Source organism: Tachyglossus aculeatus, chromosome 1, assembly GCF_015852505.1.
Source record: "Tachyglossus aculeatus isolate mTacAcu1 chromosome 1, mTacAcu1.pri, whole genome shotgun sequence".
Taxonomy (NCBI): domain Eukaryota; kingdom Metazoa; phylum Chordata; class Mammalia; order Monotremata; family Tachyglossidae; genus Tachyglossus; species Tachyglossus aculeatus.
In genome coordinates, this window is record NC_052066.1 from 37,182,530 (window position 1) to 37,202,150 (window position 19,621).

Genomic DNA, 19,621 nt, shown 5'->3' on the forward strand with positions numbered 1-19,621 from the left:
TAGCTGAAATGGATTCAATTTTTTTTTCTGATGCAAACATACTTATAAATAAAAGCTTCAGTGGAAAAAAAAACCCTGGAAGATATGTTTTTGCTGAATTTTTCATTTTGAACTTCAGTAAATCTGAAAGTGCAACTTAGAGTGTCTTGTCATGTACTTCTGAGATTAGAGTTGTGGCTCTGATCTTGGGGTTGAGAACCCATTTGGAATCCCATTATTTGAGGCAGCAGGCAAGCGACTCATTCTGCCCCCTCAGAGAATAAAGTATTAGCCTGTAAAATGGAAAATTTTGAGCTAACTTACTCCTTCCACAAAGTATTTACGATCTAATAAATGCAATTTGGTTTCAACCGTAATATTAAAATTGATGCATATTTATAGTAAAACATCTAATCTGATATTTCAATCAACAGTAATTTTTTGAGGACCTGCTGTGTGCCGAGCACTTCATTAAGAATATGGGGGAGTTCAATGAAGTTAATAAATGCAATCCCTGCCCTCGAGGATTTCACAGAGTAGCAGGGGAGGGAAAACCAAAAATGTTACAAATAGGTTGAAGTGTATGCAGATATGTAGAAAAGAAAAGGGAAAGAAAATTTATTTTTTTTTCAAATCATATCTCTGCTTCCAGCAATGGCTTTGTAAAAGTTCTAACTCTGATCTTTAGGATGAACATTTCTAAGAATCTTATTTATTTTTTATGGCATTTATTCATCTCTTACTACATGCCATGGCGTGGTGGATAGAGCAACGGCCTGGGAGACAGTAGGTCATGTGTTCTAATCCTGTCTGCTGTGCGACCTTGGGCAACTCACTTCACTTCTTTGGGCCTCAATGACCTCATCTGTAAAATGGGGATTGAGACTGCAAGCCCCATGTGGGACAGGGACTGTGGGATGGACTGTGACCATCCTGATTAACTTGTAGCCACGCCAATGCTTAGAACAGTGCTTTGGCATATTGTAAGTGCTTAACAAGTACCATTATTATTATTATTATTACTATTATTAGATACACTCTAATCAAGATGGACACAGTCTATGTCTCACATGGGGTTCACAGTCTAAATCCATATTTTACAAATGAAGTAACTGAGGAATAGAGAAGTTAATGACTTACCCAAGGTCCAAAGCAGACATGTGGAGGTGCCAGGATTAAGAACCAAGTTCCTCTGACTCTACAGGCTGCCAGGTTGCCAGGCTCCTTATCCAGGTGAAGATATGATTCTAACACTGTTTTGAATAGAGAAATGAATTATATTTACCTTGAATATATATTGAAGTTTGAGATTTGAATAGTTTGTGCATTCCTGAAATTATCTTACTAGACAGAGATTTCCCCAATGAAGACCTGAAACAGGAACAGAACAACAACACTGATTCACAATTGGTCTCAAAGGGAGGAAAAGTAAATAAAGCCTAAGCTACACATACATAATTATAAGTGAAAATTAACACCAACTCTTCTTTGGAATACAGAAAATCACATTCTCTCTAATTAATGTTGAAGGCACACTGCAAAATGTGTGCTATATAATGAATATGTTTCCATAATAAAGAGAATGCTAAACATAATGTAGAAAACCATAAATTTTCAGGAAACAATATATGATAGTTTTCTTGGGATTATATGCAAAATAATCAATTTCATTCTATTTTAGATTTGAACAAATATGTAGGATGGGCTTTTAGTCATCCTTTGGCTTTGGTTAATTTTTCAAGTACTTAGATAATTTTCCTAAAGGATAACTACCATTAACTCCGGGTCTTAAGTGGGAACTCTCAGGCATTATAATGGTAAGTTGCTTTCTAATTATTGCCGGAAACTGTATGGTATAACTAATTAACCCATAAAGTAGACATGCTTAATTTAAATTATGATCATTCAAGCACCACAGTTGGCTTACTTGAGGGACTTGAGGGTGTTGAAAAATAGAAATAAGGACAAGTAAAGAGTTATGTTTCAAGAGAAGGCTAATTCACAAATTTGAAAGCAAAAAGTCAAGTAATTAAGTCTGGAAGAAATAGAATAATATGAACTTTAGCTTAATGTTTTAAACGATTGAAAAGGGCAATTATTTTGCTTTGAAGAGTTTTTATTACATAAGGTATCAATACAGATTTAAAAATTGTTGAACTGGAAACTTAAATAATTTACGTTAACAATCAAACAATAGCATTTATTGCGCACTTACTCTGTGCAGAGTTCACTTTTCAAAATGCCTGGGAGAATACAAAAGAATTAGTGTCCACGTTCCCTGTGCATAATAAACCTACAGTCTACACAGACAACATTGTGCCACATAGATATTTAGTGGTTGAATAAAGAAGGACCATGTGTGTTTTCAAATGAATAATAGTGAATGATCAGTTTTTAACCAAAATTTTCATGGGACCAAGCTTCTATTTCAAACCAATATCTGCAGACAGACAGTGTGGTCTAGTGACAACAGAGTATGTGTGTGCATTCACCTGGGCAAGTCACTTAATTTGTCTAGATAACCGTAGTAAGGTTCCATATAACCTTATTCAGGAATTTTTTTTTTGAAAGAAACGCAGCAGAAAAGAGCACCTTGATTAAAAGGAAAAAAAGGCTATGGGTAACTACACTATCAACCATAGTTTCAACAGACCAAAAGTTTATATTTAGTTAGCTAATGGAAGCATCAATCAGATAGAGAAGCAGCGTGGCTCGGTGGAAAGAGCACGGGCTTGGGAGTCAGAGGTCGTGGGTTCTAATCCTGGCTTCGCCACATATCTGCTGGGTGACCTTGGGCAAGTCACTTAACTTCTCTGAGCCTCACTTACCTCACCTGTAAAATGGGGATGAAGACGTGAGTGAGCCCCACGTGGGACAACCTGATTACCTTGTATCCCCCCAAGCGCTTAGAACAGTGCTTCACACATAGTAAGTGCTTAACAAATGCCACCATTATCATTATTATGTATCAATCTGATCTATGCTGTATGTGAGTATTATGACACATTCTACCATTCACATATTCATTCATTCATTCAATCATATTTACTGTGCATGTGCAGAGCACTGTACTAAGTGCTTGGGAAAGTACAATACAATAATAAGCAGGATTCATGGTAAAATTTGGGACTTTGATTGCTGTCAGGGATTGCTACAGAGTTTTTGCTTTCTCCAAATGAGACTACTGGTGTCTCACCTCTAAATTCTGCCCCCACTTCCCATTGTGACCATGTCATTTATCCCAGATTATTATATTCTTCCTGGATCTCAAAAGAAAACTCCCATCCCCTGGTGACAAAGTTCACACCACATCACCACTTTCTTGATTAAAATGGTATTCATTGAGCACTTACTATGTGCAGCGCTTGGGAGAGTACAATAAAACAGAATTGGCAGACACATTCCCTGACTATAACGAGCTTGCGGTCTAGAGGGGAAGACAGATGTTAAAACGAATGAATAAATAATTTATAATATATGAATTAAAAATATGTACATAAGTGCTGTGAGGCTTTGAGCAAGTCACTTGACTTCTCTGTGCCTCAGTTACCTCATCTGTAAAATGGGGATTAAGACTGTGAGTCCCATGTGGGACAACCTGAATAGCTTGTATCTACCCCAGCACTTGGAAGAGTGCTTGGCACGTAGTAAGCGCTAAACAAATACCATTATTATTATTATTATTATTAGGGGTGAGGTGAATATCGAATGTCCAAAGTTCACAAATCCAAGTGCCTAGATGATGCAGAAAGAGAGTGAGCTGGAGAAAAGAGGGCTTAATAGGGGAAGGCCTCTTGGAGGAGATGTAACCTTAATAATGCTTTGAAGGTGGAGAGAGTCATGGTCTGGTTTATATGTAGAGGGAGGGAGTTCCAGGTTAGGAGGAGGACTTGGGGAAGAGGTTGGCGGTGAAATAGATGAGATCAGGGCACAGTGAGTAAGGTGACACTAGAGGAGTGGAGTATGTAGCCTGGACTGTAGTGGGATATCAGAGAGGTGACGTCAGGTGCGGTGAACTGAGTGCTTTGAAGCCAATGATAATTTCTGTTTGATATGGACGTGGATGGGCAGCCATTGGAGGGTCTCGAGGAGTAGGGTGACATGGATTCAAGTTTTTTGTTGAAAAATGATCCATGCAGGAGAGTGAAATATGGATTGGAGTGGGGAGAGACAGGGAGGTCAGTGGGAAGGCAGATGCAGCAATCAAGGCGGAATAGGATAAATTGCTTGGATAAGCATGGTGGCACTTTGAATGCAGAGGAAAGGGTGGATTTGATCAATGTTGTGAAGCAACTAAGCAGCTACAGTTTCTTGCTACCTCATCCTTAGACAATCCATGTTAGTCAACAGCCTAGTGACAAGGGGGTGGACCGGGAAGAGGACAGAGAGACATTATGGCAAGCCTGGCTCCAGCCCCTTCCTCAGAGGCCTCTCTGTCCCCCTCCATCCACACAACCTCCCTCATTCATTCAATTGTATTTATTGAGTACTTACTATGTGCAGAACACTGTACTAAGTGCTTAGAAGAGTACAATATAACCATAAACAGGCACATTCCATGCCCACAACAAGCTTACAGTCCTCCCCATCCCTCCTCAGCCCTCTCTCAGTCCCCCAGAGGGGTGGCATCTGGAGGGACGGGGGCTATGGAGGAGAATTCTCTGGATGGACATGACCCCTCCCGAGGAACTGGGACAGAGCCCATTTGTTCTTTTCTTGCCTACCCAAGGAGATGGGATGCAGCAGAGCTAGACTCATAGAGAAAGATATCAATTTTGATTTTCAGAAGCCTTCTCTCTATCACTCTTTCAGTCTTGGTGTCCCATAATGACTTCACTACATCAGAAGATTGGGAGACCTTACCATCAATCAGATCCTGTCTTCAGGAACCGATCAGAGGATGTGGCTCATAAGAGTGTCAACTCCTTTGATTGGATGATAGAGAATCAGACCCAGGTGCCCAGGGGTAGCCGTGATCCAAAAAAACATAAATAGGGAATTTGTACCCATAACATGTACTCTTTCCTGAATTACTTGGCCCCAGCACAGAACTGTCTCCAGAGTCTGCTTCCTGCTCTCCTGCACTTGTGCAGCTGAGTGTTGCTTCTGATAAATATAGTCACTTTTTCCTACTATAATTCAGATCTCTCTTTAGTTTCATTCTTTTTTGTTTCTCCTTCACAGACTCCAACATGCAAAACCATCACCAATTATTCAACTGATCAATCAATTAATCAATGGTTTGTACTAAGTACTTACTGTGTGTAGAGCACTGTACTAAGCACGTGGCGTGCCTCAGTGGAAAGAGCGTGGGCTTTGGAGTCAAAGGTCATGGGTTCAAATCCCAGCTTTGCCAATTTTCAGCTATGTGACTTTGGGCAAGTCACTTAACTTCTCTGGGCCTCAGTTATCTCATCTGTAAAATGGGGATGAAGACTGTGAGCCCCCCCGTGGGACACCGTGATCACCCTGTAACCTCCCCAGTGCTTGGAACAGTGCTTTGCACATGGTAAGTGCTTAATAAATACCATTGTTATTATTATTATTATTAATAATAATAATAATAAAAAACAAAATAGGCATGGGACACATATTTATCTCCTTCCAGAAATCTCAAGTTCCTTAACTACTTCCTTCCCTGTCTCCAACTATTTTATTGGTATGCATGGTTTAGTGGATAGAGAATGGGGCTGTAAGTCAGAAGGATACTTGTCTTCTGTGTGACCTTGGGCAAGTCACTTCACTCTCTGTGTCTCAGTTACTTATCTGGAAAAAGGGAATTAAGACTGTGAGCCTGATGTGGGACAGGGGCTGTGTCCAACCCAATTACCTTGCATCTACTCCTGCACTAAGTACAGTGCCTGGCATATAGCATAACAAACTCCACTATATTATTATTACTACTACTACTACTACTACTACTACTACTACTACTACTACTACTAATAATAATAATAATAATAAAAGAGACACTATCATGTGTGAACTTTCCATAGTCCCTCCTTTGGCTACTTACCAGTCTACCTAATAAGATATTCATTCATTCATTCAATTGTATTTATTAGCGCTTTATGTGTGCAGAACACTTTTTTAAGCACTTGGGAAAGTACAATACAATAATAAAGAGTGACAATCCCTGCCAACAGTGAGCTCACAGTCTAGGGGGTGGCGGAGACAGACATCAATACAAATAAATAAAATTACCAATATATCTATAAGTGTTGTGGGGCCTGGGGCGGAGGGGGGCGAGGGGGGAAAAGCAAAGGAAGCAAGGCAGGGTGACGCAGAAGGGAGTGGAAGAGGAGGAAATGTGGGGCTTAGTCTGGAAAGACCTCTTGAGATGTGTCTTCAGCATGGCTTTGAATGTGGGGAGAGCATGTATCTGATATGTGACCTCAAATCTGGCAGATTTGAGGAGGGAGGGCATTCCAGGCCAGAGGTAGGACAGGAGCGAGGGGTCAGTGGTGGGACAGGCTAGACTGAGGCACTGTGTGAAGGTTAGCACCAGAAGTTGTTCAGTGTTTACAGTATGCAAAGCACTTTACTAAGCACTAGGGTAAACACAATATACCCAGGTTAGACACAGTCCCTGTCCTGCTTGGGGCCCCTTGTAAGGATCACACATTGGACTGTTTTACTGTTCCAAATGCTCAGTACAGCACTTTGCTCTCAGTAGGGGCACAATAAATACCATAGATTGATCGTAGCACTCAGACCTCTGGAAAACATAGATCAATCAAGCAACTGTATTAGTGAGGGCTTACTGTGTGCAGAGTACTGTGCTAAACGTTTAGGAGAGTACCAACAGAGTTGGTAGACACATTCTCTGCCCACAATGAGCCTACAATCTAGAGAGGAAAACAGAAGTTAATATGAATAGATAAACTGAGAACCACAGGCCGGGTAATCAGAAGGATTTGGGTTCTAATCCTGTTTCTGTAGTGTGTCTGCTGGGTGACCTTAGGCAAGTCACTTAACTTCTCAGGGTCCCAATTACCTCATTTGTAAAATGGGGATTAAGATTGTGAGCCCCATGTGGGACAGGGTCTGTTTCCAACCCAATTTGCTTGTATCCACTCCAGCCTTTAGAACAGTGCCTGGCATATAGTAAGCTCTCAGCAAATACCACAATTATGATTATTACCATTATCATAAATTAAATTACAGGTATGCACATCAGTGATATTGGACTGAGGGAGAAGTGAATAAAGAGCAAATAGACGTACAAAGACAATGTAGAAGGGAGTGAGAGAAGAGGATAATGACAGCTAGTCGGGGAAGGCCTCTTGGAGGAGATGGGCTTTTAATAAGGCTTTGAAGGTGGGGAGAGTGAATGTCTGTCAGATATGAACGGGGAGAGAGTTCCAGGCCAGAGGCAGGATATGGGCAAGGAGATAGTGGTGAGATAGATGAGATAGAGGTACAATGAGTTGGTTGGCATTAGAGGAGCCAAGTGTTTAGGCTGGGTAGTAGGAGGAAATCAGAGAGGTAAGGTAGGTGGGTGCAAGGTGAGTAAATGCTTTAAAGTTATTTCTGTTTAATGAGGAGGTGGATGTACAATGACCGGAGGTTCTTGAGGAGTGGGGAAACATGGGCTTAATGGATTTATAGAAAAATGATCGAGGCAGTAGAGAGAAGTATGGACTGAAATTGGGAGAGACAGGAGGCAGGAGGTCTACAAAGAGGCTGATGCAAAAATCAAGGAAGATTAAGATAAATGCTAGACAATGTGATAGATGTTTGGATGAAGAATAAAGGGCAGATTTTGGTGATGTTGTGAAGGTTGAACAAACATAATTTGGTGACAGACTATGTGGATTCTATGAGAGAGATTAGTCAAGGATAACACCAAGGTTATGGGCTTATGAGACAGGGAGAATGGTGGTGCTGTCTACAGTGATGGGAAAGACAGGAGGAGGTCAGGGTTTGAGTGGGAACATGAGGACTTCTGTTGTGGACACAACAGAACCCAGCTAGGAGAACTACAAGAGTATATGTCCAATTTTCCATGCGATCCTCTGCCCTCAGTTCTTCCTCCATTAGGAATCTGTTACAGTGATAGTCCAAACCTCTGCTCCCAACCCTCATACTCAGAGGGAATGGTGGGGATGGAGAAGAGGAAACCATGAGAGTCACTGTGAGGGAGGTGTAATTAATGCCTTATATAGAGCTAAGCCATTCAGAGGGAAATACTGGAAAGGGAGTAGGGGGCAGGTTATTGGAGGAAGGAGGTCCTGGACCATCTTGGATTAAGAGGCAGGAAGCCATGTTTATGGGGCAGCAGGACACAGAGAAGGCCCTGAGCTCTAACTTTGGGTGGGCACGGTGCACAAGGAGGGATCAGAGATAATCACTGGTTGTGGGCTTTGATGCTCTGAGGATTTGGGGTCCAGATAGAAGATTTCAGAGGAATGAGGCTTTTGCCCCTGTGGGAGAGAAACAACAATGGAAAATCCTGGTAACTAAAGAACACTGAAAGGGTGAGACCGAGAGTGGCACTTGCTGAGAACCAGGGGAAGCAGCATAGCCTAGTGGGAAAATTACAGGTTTGGGAGTCAGGACCTGGGTTCTAATTCCGGCTCTGTATCTTACCTGCTGTGTGACCTTGGGCAAGTCAATTAAGTTCTCTGTGACTCAGTTGCCTCTTCTGCAAAACGGGTATTCAACACCTGTTCTACCCCCTACTTAGACTGTGAGCCCCATGTAGGACCTGATTATCTTGTATCTACCCTACTGCTAGGCATATAGTAAGCACTTAACAAAATACCATTATTATTGGTATTATTATTAGAAACGTGGAAAGGATCGGAGTAACATGGGACCCAGGGTACTAGGGCAGGAGAAGCATTAGAGTTAGGGAAAGGCAACTGGTATTCTGTTGATTCTGCCTTTCTGTTGACTTTATCTGATTAAAAAGAATTGCAAGAATGCTATTAAATGATACGGAGCTCTCTCATTTGTGTATCTGCTTATGGTAGAGGCTGGAGTAAAACCAGTGAATGGTGGTGAAAGCTGTAGATCTGGAAAGCCAGAGGAGAGAGTGCTTTCTCCATGAGTTTACTGGAGAATGATGGTAGGTTCATCCCTAGTGACTCTCTCACGTTTGGGGAGAATCTAAGTCTTCACACAGGGAGTGATTAGAGTTGCAGAACTTGGGGTATACTGGGAAGATGCTCCTCAAGGGAAGATTCAGATGATTTAGGATCCAGTGGAAGCTAACAGAGGTCAGGGTACTTTTAAGGGGATCTTGGGAGCTATTTTGATTGGGTATAGAGTAATATCATTCCAGTACTTGTTGAGGACTCCCTCAAAGCAGAGCCATTTCTGATTTAACACATCTGTATCACATAATAATAATGATAATGGTATTTGGTAAGTTCTTACTAAGTGCCAAGCACTGTTCTAAGCACTAGAGTAAATACAAGGTAATCAGGTTGTACCGCGTGGGGCTCACAGCCTTAATCCCCATTTTACAGATGAGGTAACTGAGGCACACAGAAGTTAAGTGATAGGCTTGAAGTCACACGGTTGATAAGTGGTGGAGTTGGGATTAGAACGCAAGACCTCTGACTCCCAAGCCCATGATCTTGTCACAAAGCCGCAATTTTGAGGAATTAAGGAATATCATTGTTATTATTATTATCATTATTATTACACTTATTAGTATTGTATTTATTAAATAAAATCATGGGGTATGGGATGCAATACTATAAGACATTCTTTCTCTGACATCAAGCTTGGAATATAAGAAACACTGATGATGCATTATTCACTCATTCATTCATTCAATCATATTTATTGAGCACTTACTGTGTGCACAGCACTGTACTAAGCACTTGGGAAGTACAAGTCAGCAACATATAGAGACAGTCCCTACCCAACATCAGGTTCACAGTCTAGAAGGGGGAGACAGTCGACAAAACAAAACATGTAGACAGGTGTCAAAATAATCAGACTAAATAGAATTATAGCTATATGCACATCATTAACAAAATAAATAGAACAGTAAATATGTACAAGTAAATAAATAGACTAATAAATCTGTACAAATATATACAAGTGCTGTGGGGAGGTGAAGGAGGTAGGGCGGGGGGGATGGGGAGGAGGAGAGGTAAAAGGGGGCTCCATCTGGGAAGGCCTCCTGGAGGAGGTGAGCTCTCAGTAGGGCTTTGAAGGGAGGAAGACAGCTAGCTTGGCGGATGTGTGGAGGGAGGGCATTCCAGGACAGGGGAAGGAAATGGGCCAGGGGTCGACGGCAGGACAGGTGAGAACAAGGCACAGTGAGGAGGTTAGCAGCAGAGGAGCAGAGGGTCTGGACTGGGCTTTAGAAGGAGAGAAGAGAGGTGAGGTAGGAGGGGGCGAGGTGATGGATAACCTTGAAGCCGAGAGTGAGGAGTTTTTGCTTGATGCGTAGGTTGACAGACAACCACTGGAGATTTTTGAGAAGGGGAATGACATGCCCAGAGCATTTTTGTACAAAGATAATCCAAGCAGCAGAGGGAAGTATAGACTAGAGCGGGGAGGGAAAGGAGGATGGGAGATCAGAGAGGAGGCTGATACAGTAATCCAGTCGGGATAGGATGAGAGATTGAACCAGCAAGGTAGCGGTTTGGATGGAGAGGAAAGGGCAGATCTTGGTGATGTTGTGGAGGTGAGACCAGCAGGTTTTGGTGATGGATTGGATGTGTGGGGTGAATGAGAGAGTGGAGTCGAGGATGACACCAAGGTTGCGGGCTTGTGAGATGGGAAGGATGGCAGTGCCATCTACAGTGAAGGGAAAGTCACGGGGAGGACAGGATTTTTAGAGGGTAGATAAGGAGTTCAGTCTTGGACACACTGAGTTTTAGATGGTGGGCAGACATCCAGATGGAGATGTCCTGAAGGCAGGAGGAGATACAAGCCTGGAGGGAGGGAGAGAGAGCAGGGGCAGAGATGTAGATTTGGGAGTCATCAGTGTAGAAATGATGGTTGAAGCCGTGGGAGGGAATGAGTTCACCAAGGGAGTGAGTGTAGATAGAGAACAGAAGGGGACCAAAAACTGACCCTTGAAGAACCCCTACAGTAAGGGGATGGGAGGGGGAGAAGGAGACTGAAAGTGAATGGCTGGAGAAATTAGAGGAGAACCAGGAGAGGACAGAGTCTGTGAAGACAAGGCTGGATAGCGTGTTGAGGAGAAGGGAGTGGTCCACAGTGTCAAAAGCTGCTGAGAGGTCGAGGATAGAGGTTAGGATAGAGTAGGAGCCATTAGATTTGGCAAGAAGGAGGCCATTTGTGGCCTTTGAGAGGGCAGTTTCTGTGGAGTGTAGGGGACGAAAGCCAGATTGGAGGGGGTCAAGGAGAGTTGGCATTGAGGAATTCGAGGCAGCGAGTATAGATGACTCGTTCTAGGAGTTTGGAAAGGAAGGGTAGGAGGGAGATTAAAGGGTAGGAGGGACCATTAAGCCAATGGTCCATACTGCTTACTGTTTAATTTCTGCCAAGGGCAACAAAGTTTGCTTGGGAGAAGTATCTTTATTCTTTTCAAATTTCCCTTGACTTAAAACATTCTCTATTTGTTGGGCTCTCTGGAGGACCTGAATAAAAAATATAAATTCCAGAGGGAAGTTAGCAAATTTATAGAAGATGACTGACTCATGCCGGAGTTGGATCAGGCACTAAAATGATTTTAAGAATACTAAGGAAAAACTATTTTTATATGAAAAGTGGCATGAGGTATGTAAAGTCAGTGTAGATACTACAAATCATTACTTTTTAAGACTTCACACCAAAGTGAAATAGAAGACGCTCATTTTTATGCATCACCTTACAAACTTACTTTTCCGAAGCACTTTATCTATATTAAGTATCTCTGTCTAGGGTTCTATTTCTTGGGAGAAGTGAAAGAATATTTTCATTTTAAAATGCTGTCAATCTCACCAAATTCAACAGATCTGTTAGCTATTCACTGTTGGATGTTTCATAATGATACCATTATATGAATCAGGTAAGGGGAGATATAAAACAGGTAAATGTTTTGTCTTCCTGAATCAATTCAACTGTGCAATGCATGTATAGTGATAGAATAAAATTACAAGGATTGTTACCTTTTAGACAAATGATTCACTTTGCAATCCGCATGGTTTCTTTTTTCACTAGCTATTCAAAACAACAATATGAAATGACAGATGCAAAGACATGAAACCCCCACCAAAAATATATTTACACTCCCTCCCCCTCTTTTCTTTTCCAAAGTCAGTTTTTTTGATAACACTACTTTAGCGTAACTGTTTTCATGCAGTTATTCCTTCTGACATTGCATTGTGTTCTATCTATTCATTCAATTGTATTTATTGAGTGTTTATTGTGTGCAAAGCCCTATACTAATCTTTGTTGAAGAAGTATTCCTTAGTTCTCCAAAAGCATTCTTTCCAAAACATGTAATGAAATTATGCATTATGGGAGAACAGTCGGTGTGTAGGTCTTTTAACTTTATCAATATACAGAGGTGTCCTGACTCCTGAATGACTTCAGTATAACAAATTTTGAGATACATCACATATTAATTAGTGATACAGTTGATGATCCGAATGATCCAACCAATGTTTTGTCTAGGAGGTGCAGTAAAGTCATTCATTCATTCAATCTTACTTATTATGCACCTACTTGTGTGCAAAGACCTGCACTATTCATTCATTCAGTCGTATTTATTGAGCGCTTACTGTGTGCAGAGCACTGTACTAAGCACTTGGGAAGTACAAGTTGGCAACATATAGAGACGGTCCCTACCCAACAGTGGGCTCACAGTCTAGAAGATGCACTAAGGAGAGAAAAATATAATAGACACATTCCCTGCCCACAGAAACCTTACAGTCTAGAGTCAATTCTCTGTCCCCTCTTCTCACCCAAGTCTTGTTCCACCCATTTCCAATTAGTCATGTGAAGCTCTGCCCTTCTTCCTCCATGCTCCCACATGTCTGGGCAGTGATGCTGGAAAGAACTTGGCTTCATTTGCCAAGGATCAATGATGCCCGTGGGGTGGGGGAGGAGAATGGGGGAGCTGAGTTGACTGGATGACACACAAATTCGTGAAGCATTCCATATGTTTTTGGTTCCTTCCCCTCTGCCTTCAAACATGCCCGTGTCTCTCCCATCCTTAAAAAACCCTGTCTTGACCCCACCTCACCTTCTAGTTAGCGCCCCATATCCCACCTACCATTCCTTTCCAAACTCCTTGAACAAGCTGTCTACACGAGCTGCCTCGAATTCCTCAACAACAACTCTCCCCTCAACCCCCTCCAGTCTGGCTTCTGTCCCCTACATTCCACGGAAACTGCCCTCTCAAAGGTCATCAATGACCTCCTGCTTGCCAAATCCAATGGCTCATACTCTGTCCTAATCCTCCTCGACCTCTCAGCTGCCTTTGACACTGTGGACCACCCCCTTCTCCTCAACACCCTATCTGACCTCGGCTTCACAGACTCCGTCCTCTCCTGGTTCTCCTCTTATCTCTCTGGTCGTTCATTCTCAGTCTCCTTTGCAGGCTCCTCCTCCCCCTCCCATCCCCTTACTGTGGGGGTTCTCCAAGGTTCAGTGCTTGGTCCCCTTCTGTTCTTGATCTACACGCACTCCCTTGGTAACCTCATTCACTCCAATGGCTTCAACTATCATCTCTACGCTGATGACACCCAGATCCACATCTCTGCCCCTGCTCTCTCCCCCTCTCTCCAGGCTCGCATCTCGTCCTGCCTTCAGGACATCTCCATCTGGATGTCTGCCCGCCACCTAAAACTCAACATGTCCAAGACTGAACTCCTTGTCTTCCCTCCCAAACCCTGCCCTCTCCCTGACCTTCCCATCTCCGTTGATGGCACTACCATCCTTCCTGTCTCACAAGCCCGCAACCTTGGTGTCATCCTCGACTCCACTACCTCATTCACCCCTCACATCCAAGCTGTTACCAAAACCTGCAGGTCTCAGCTCCGCAACATTGCCAAGATCCGCCCTTTGCTCTCCATCCATACCGCTACCCTGCTCGTTCAAGCTCTCATCCTATCCCATCAGGACTACTGCATCAGCCTTCTCTCTGATCTCCCATCCTCTTGTCTCTCCCCACTTCAATCCATACTTCATGCTGCTGCCCGGATTGTCTTTGTCCGGAAACGCTGTGGGCATGTTACTCCCCTCCTCATAAATCTTCAGTGTGGCTACCAATCAATCTGTGCATCAGGCAGAAAATCCTCACCCTGGGCTTCAAGGCTCTCCATCATCTTGCCCCCTCCTACCTCACCTCCCTTCTCTCCTTTTACAGCCCACCCCGCACCCTCCGCTCCTCTGCCACTAATCTCCTCACCGTACCTCGTTCTTGCCAGTCCCTCCATCGACCCCCGGCCCACGTCATCCCCCGGGCCTGGAATGCCCTCCCTCTGCCCATCTGCCAAGCTAGCTCTCTTCCTCCCTTCAAGACCCTACTGAGAGCTCACCTCCTCCAGGAAGCCTTCTCAGACTGAGCCCCTTCCTTCCTCTCCCCCTCGTCCCCCTCTCCATCCCCCCCATCTTACCTCCTTCCCTTCCCCACAGCACCTGTATATATGTATATATGCTTGTACATATTTATTACTCTATTTCTTCATTTATTTATTTTACTTGTACATATCTATTCTATTTTATTTTGTTAGTATGTTTGGTTTTGTTCTCTGTTTCCCTCTTTTAGACTGTGAGCCCACTGATGGGTAGGGACTGTCTCTATATGTTGCCAACTTGTACTTCCCAAGCGCTTAGTACAGTGGTCTGCACACAGTAAGTGCTCAATAAATATGACTGATTGATTGATTGGATTACCAGGAAGCCCTGTCCTTTCTATCCCGCCCCCACTCTTTGTTACTGTTCCCCTTGGCCTCCTCAGGCTAGGGCTCAGGGGCAGAGAGATAAGATCCGGGCTGTCTCTAATACTAGATCTAATGCTCCGTCTCCGGGCTGCTGGGGCAGTTTTTCCCTTCTGGTCCTTCACCTCCCTGGCTCCACACTGTGGTCTCGGTTGAGTTCCGTGGGATAGGAGGGAGAATTCACAGCTCCTCCCCTCCCCTTGTTATCATTGCTTGTCCCCTTGCTTCTCGCTGAAAAGCAGCAATGCTTAGTGGAAAGAGCACGGGCTTGGGAGTCCTAGGACGTGAGTTCTAATCCCGACTCCGCAACTTGTCGGCTGTGTGACCTTGGGCAAGTCACTTAACTTCTCTGTGCCTCAGTTACCTCATCTGTAAAATGGGGATGAAGATTGTGAGTTCCATGTGGGGCAACCTGATTACCTTGTATCTACCCCAGTGCTCAGAACAGTGTTTGGCACATAATAAGTTCTTAACAAATACCATAATTATTGGCATTATTATTATCATTTGCCTGCAGTGCCCCCTGAAGTCCTGAGCTACTGCTGCTTTGGAGCACCTCCATGTTGTACAATAGGTGTCTCTGTGCCCGTGAGCAGCCCCTCGTACCTGCTACCAGTCTTGAAGTCTGGGCTCTGCTGGTTGACTGGCTCCAGTGGCCCCAAACTGGAGCCCCTTTTCCACACACACCCCAACACCCAGTTGTCTTATCACCTCACCCAGATCCAGTCTTGAAGAGCAGCCCACAGAGGCTCCTGAAACACACCCGCTCCAGGATACCTCCAACCACACCCTATCACAGTTTAGGTGTGTTTCCCCAATGCCTTGGTATTTTGGGGGTGCCCCACGCTACCTCCACTCCCAGGCCCGATGGTGGATTGGGCCATGAGGTGGAGATCAACAGGACTTTGATGGAGTGACCATGAATGAGTACCGAGGGATGCCAACTCCCTCCTCAACCACCACTGAGAAGCCATGGAACCTGATGAACAGCACTGGGACAAAATAGAGTTCGCTCCCATAGGAGCACTCATTCATTCAATCGTATTTATTAAGCACTTACTGTGTGCAGAGCACTGTACTAAGCGCTTGGGAAGTACAAGTTGAAAGCATCTTTGGGAGGGCCAAGGGGAGCTGACCGTGACAGCCAGGGGAGGGTTTATATGAAGGAAAGTCTATGTTAAAATCCTATCAATGTAAACAGCCTGTGCTCTGTACTCAAACAACCCATTCATTCATTCAATTATATTTATTGAGTGCCTATTGTGGGCAGAACACTGTATTAAGCGCTTGGAATGTGCAATTCAGCAATAAAGAGAGACAATCCCTGCCCACATCGGGTTTACAGCCCAGTGCCTGATCCGGTGACCACATGCTCAGAGAAGCAGCGTGGCTCAGTGGAAAGAGCCCGGGCTTTGGAGTCAGAAGTCATGGGTTCAAATCCTTCCTCTGCCAATTGTAAGCAGTGTGACTTTGGGCAAGTCACTTAACTTCTCTGTGCCTCAGTTTCCTCATCTGTAAAATGGGGATTAAGACTGTGAGCCCCCTGTGGGACAACCTGATTACCTTGTAACCTCCCCAGCGTTTAGTACAGTGCTTTGCACATAGTAAGTGCTTAATAAATGCTATTATTATTATTATTTGGGCAAGTCACTTCATTTCTCTGTGCCTCAGTTCCCTCATCTGTAAAATGAGGATTAAGACTGTGAGCCTACTGCGGGACAACCTGATCACCTTGTAACCTCCCCAGTGCTTAGAACAGTGCATTGCACATAGTAAGCGCTTAATAAATGCCATCATTATTTATTTATTATTATTTATGCTCAGCTCTCTCAGGAGGGAGTGGGATTGAAAGTGACTGATTTAGAGTGAGCTGCTGTCTTCATGTTTCCTACATTACACCTCACTGGGAGTGGCAGTAGTTACCACAGCCAGTGTAAGGAACCACACTCAGACACTCACCCTCTGCTTCCCCTACCTTTCCTTCAGCTCCTCCCTCCCATTTTTCAATTCTCATAGTGGCTACAAGACACTCCAGTACCTCCAGTGATACAACCAGCTGCTTTCTCCCCAAAACCTGTACCAGGCATAAGTGTGGGATTTGTTGAGCAGTTACACTGCCAAGAACTGTACTGAGCTAAATACAATGCAATCTAGTACTAGTAATAATGATAATAACAATAATAATAATAACTATGGTATTTGTTAAGCACTTACTATGGGTCAGGCACTGTATTAAGCACTGGGGTGGATGCACGCAAATTGGGTTGGATAAAGTTTCTGTCCCGCAAGGGGCTCATGGTCCTAATCCTCATTTTCCAGATGAGGTAAGTAAGGCACAGAGAAGTTGGGTGACTTTCCCAAGGCCACACAGTAGACAAGTGTCAGATCTGGAATTAGAACCCATGATCTTCCAAATCCCAGGATCGTGATCTATCCACTACACCAAATCTGGCGGAAAATTGTCCTTTACTCATACAAGTCTCACAGACTAAAAGTAAGGAGAACGGGTATCAAATCTCCATTTAAAATATGAGGAAATGGAGGCACAGAGAAGCTAAGTGACTTGCTCAAGTCACACAGCAGGGAAGTAGCGAGGCCTGAAATAAATCCCAGATCTTTCAACACCTAGGCCCACACTCTTTCCAACACCAACTCTCTCTTTGACCTCCTCAAATCTGGCTTCGGTCCCCTACATTCCATGGAAACTGCCCTCTCAAAGGTCACCAATGACCTCCTTCTTGCCAAATCCAACAGCTCATACTCTAACCTAATCCTCCTCGACCACTCAGCTGCATTTGGCACTGTGGACCACCCCCTTCTCCTCAACACACTATCCAACTTTGGCTTCACAGACTCTGTCCTCTCCTGGTTCTCCTCTTATCTCTCCGGCCGTTCATTCTCAGTCTCTTTTGCGGGCTCCTCCTCCCCCTCCCATCCCCTTGCTGTAGGGGTTCCTCAAGGGTCAGTTCTTGGTCCCCTTCTGTTCTCTATCTACACTCACTCCCTTGGTGAACTCATTTGCTCCCACGGCTTCAACTGTCATCTCTGCGCTGATGATACCCAAATCTACATCTCTGCCCCTGCTCTCTCTCCCTCCCTTCAGGTTCGTGTCTCCTCCTGCCTTCAAGACATCTCCATCTGGATGTCTGCCCACCATCTAAAACTCAATATGTCCAAGACTGAACTCCTTATCTTCCCTCCCAAACCCTGCCCTCTCCCTGACTTTCCCATGACTGTTGATGGCACTACCATCCTTCCCGTCTCACAAGCCCGCAACCTTGGTGTCATCCTCGACTCTGCTCTCTCGTTCACCCCTCACATCCAATCCATCACCACAACCTGCTGGTCTCACCTCCGCAACATCGCCAAGATCCGCCCTTTCCTCTCCATCCAAACCGTTACCCTGCTGGTTCAATCTCTCATCTTATCCCGACTGGATTACTGCATCAGCCTCCTCTCTGATCTCCCATCATCCTGTCTCTTCCCATTTCAATCTATGCTTCAAGCTGTTGCCCGGATCATCTTTGTGCAGAAACACTCTGGGCATGTTACTCCCCTCTTCAAAAATCTCCAGTGGCTACCAATTAACCTATGCATCAGGCAAAAATTCCTCACTCTGGGCTTCAAGGCTCTCTATCACCTCGCCCCCTCCTATCTCACCTCCCTTCTTTCCTTCTACAGCCCAGCCCGCATGCTGTGCCGATAACTTCCTCACTGTGCCTCGTTCTCACTTGTCCCGCCGTCGACCCCCAGCCCACGTCCTCCCTCCCTGGCCTGGAATGCCCTCCCTCCGCACATCTGCCAAGCTAGCTCTCTTCCTCCCTTCATAGCCCTACTGAGAGCTCACCTCCTCCAGGAGGCCTTCCCAGACTGAGCCCCCTCCTTCTTCTCCTGCTCCTCCCCCTCTCCATTCCCCCCACCCTACCTCCTTCCCCTCCCCACAGCACCTGTATATATGTTTGTGCAGATCTATTACTCGATTTTACTTGTAAATATTTACTACTCTATTTTATTTTGTTAATATGTTTTCTTTGGTTGTCTGTCTCCCCCTTCTAGACTGTGAGCCCGCTGTTGGGTAGGGACCATCTCTATATGTTGCCAACTTGTACTTCCCAAGTGCTTAGTACAGTGCTCTGCACACAGTAAGTGCTCAATAAATATGACTGAATGAATGAATTAGGCCATGCTATTGCTCAACAATAATTATGGTATTTGTTAAGTGCTTGCTATGTGCCAAGCACTGTTCTAAGCCCTGGGGTAGATACAAGGTAATAAGGTTGTCCCACGTGGAACTCACAGTCTTAATCCCCATTTTACAGATGACATAACTGAGGCAAAGAGAAGTTAAGTGGCTTTCCCAAGGTCACACAGCAGACAAATGGAAGCGGAATTAGAGTTCATGTCCTCTGACTCCCAAACCCATGCTGTTTCCATTTAGCCACGCTGCTTCTGTGGGCCCCCGCAATCCCTGGGCCCTTCCATAATGATTGGGTATGGAATAGAACCACTCTACACTGTACGTTTACCTCTCCTTTCCATCCTCAGTGTGCCTGCTTTATCCCATTATCAGTTTCTGAGCAAAACGAGTCTGTGCATTCTGGATTGCAGTGAACTCCGTGGTTTGTCTGCCACAGTTGGTTCTCATCTTTCAGCTGATACATGGCTTTGTCTGATGTCACTTTTTACCGCAACTTTAGAGTATGACCTTAGTCTTTGTCATCATGTAGACTGGCTGATAAACTCATTAGTGAGAAAAGGATAAGTAAAATGTTTGGGTTGGA